The following is a 2045-nucleotide window of genomic DNA, read 5'->3' as shown; positions in this document are numbered from 1 at the left end:
TATCTGTGACTAGGTTCGTCTTGAAATTTCATGACGAACTGTTCATATACACTTACAGGAAGCTTTTGTGAAGAACAGTTCGGCTCAAAACGCAGCTCAATTTTGAGCCGAACCCAACACCGTAACCGTCATTTGATCGATGAAAAACAACAAATAGGAGATTGGGTTTGTAAAACTTACTTTCTTTTCCTCATTTCCGGAGTTGGAGATGCAGTTGGTTCAATTTCTGGTTCAATTGGTGGTTGATTTTCAGTTTCTACACCTTCATCTTCAATTGGTTCTTCTTCTTCAATTGATGGATTAGAAGACGATTTGGTTTGCCTAGTCCCTGCTTTTCTTTGTACGAGTCATTATATGGTTGAGTTTAATCGACGATCAAATTTTTACGAATCGACAATTAATCACGGTGATGAATTTTCTTTTTTTTCGCGGGAGGGGAAGAGTTCGTCTAGAGGAGGAAGAAGAGGAGATGTTAAGGGAAACTGATTTTGATATTTTAGAAAACTGATTTTTGATTTTTGTATTAAGGGTATAAAGGTAATTGAACTACCCATAGGGTACCCCTTATAAGATCATCCAAGTTAGGATTATTGTTTTGTATGCCTAAGAAGATTTGAGTATGCCCAAAATCATGATTCAATATAAAGGGTAAGCAAGCATTACGAGTTTATGATACTGATAAACCCTAGAAAGGAAATTAAACTTCAAGTATTAGAAATGCTACCATGGCCAGTGGTACAAATGGTAATCTTAGGGATCCCTGTTGGATGTACTTTACTGTACAACTATAAACGAATAGAGAAGAACATTTATAAGCTGCAGAAGGAGACTTATTGCCGTCAAGAGTACAACGATAACCTTCAGGTATAAAAAGTTCTTTTAGTTTCGATCTATATTCATCCACTTTTACTGCTTTGTAAATTTGTAATTTCTTTCTCGACTCACTTGTTATTTAATTTGTACTCTTAGAGGTGTCGTGATGAAGAAGACTTGATGTTAAGGATCGAGCAAGAGAGAGGAGATTATAAACGCGGAAGCATAAAAGACTACATTGATAATAATTCGGTGTGTCAACTTTCATGGCTCAACAGCCTATTTATATTGTTCACAAACTTGACGACCACTCAAGGTACTTTCCTAACTAAGATCAAACTCTAAACATAGACACTTTCCTAATATAACTCTCACAACTTAATGTGCATATCTCCTAAATGTAGACTCTCATATATTATTTCCTAATACCCTCCCTCAAGATGGAGCATGTAGATCACGAATGCCCATCTTGGACAAAAGAAATTTAACTTCAGTTTTCTTCTTTTTTTTTTCAACACTTTTTTGAAAAAAAAATCTTCAGATCATAGTTTAAGGACGTTTCGGTCCCCTTCGTAGTTTAAGGACATTTTGGTCCCAATAGTAGTTTTAGAACATACAGGTTCCATTGTTGTAGTTTAGGGACATTTCGGTCCTCTTCGTAGTTTAAGGACATTACGGTCCCATCTTCTTCGTAGTTTAAGGACATTTCGGTCCTCTTCGTAGTTTAAGGACATCTTTCGGTCCTCTTTGGAAGTTTAGTGACATTACGGTCCTCTTCGTAGTTTAAGGACATTTCGGTCCTCTTCGTAGTTTAAGGACATTACGGTCCCATCTTCATAGTTTTAGGACATCTCGGTCCCCTTCGGAAGTTTAGGGACATTACGGTCCTCTTCGTAGTTTAGAGACATTTCGGTCCTCTTTGGAAGTTTAAGGACATTACGGTCCCATCTTCGTAGTTTAAGGACGTTTCGGTCCCATTTGGAAGTTTAAGGACATTCCGGTCCCATCTTTGTAGTTTAAGGACATTGCGGTCCCATCTTCGGAAGAATACTTCTTGTACTCTTGTTTTCTTGGTTTCTTCAATATAATACTTTTTGTACTCTCTCGACAACTCATAGGATTTCAGCCTATTATTGTTGTTCTTTTCTCATCACCTCTTGGTGATTGTTTTCTTCTCTCTTTTTTTTTTCTTCACAACATGAATGTTGTTTCTTCTTCTCTTGTTCCAGTCA

The sequence above is a fragment of the Papaver somniferum genome, unplaced genomic scaffold (genome assembly GCF_003573695.1).
Source record: "Papaver somniferum cultivar HN1 unplaced genomic scaffold, ASM357369v1 unplaced-scaffold_3, whole genome shotgun sequence".
In the NCBI taxonomy this organism is placed as follows: Eukaryota; Viridiplantae; Streptophyta; class Magnoliopsida; order Ranunculales; family Papaveraceae; genus Papaver; species Papaver somniferum.
The sequence above is the reverse complement of the archived record's forward strand: the minus strand, read 5'-3'. Positions refer to the sequence as shown.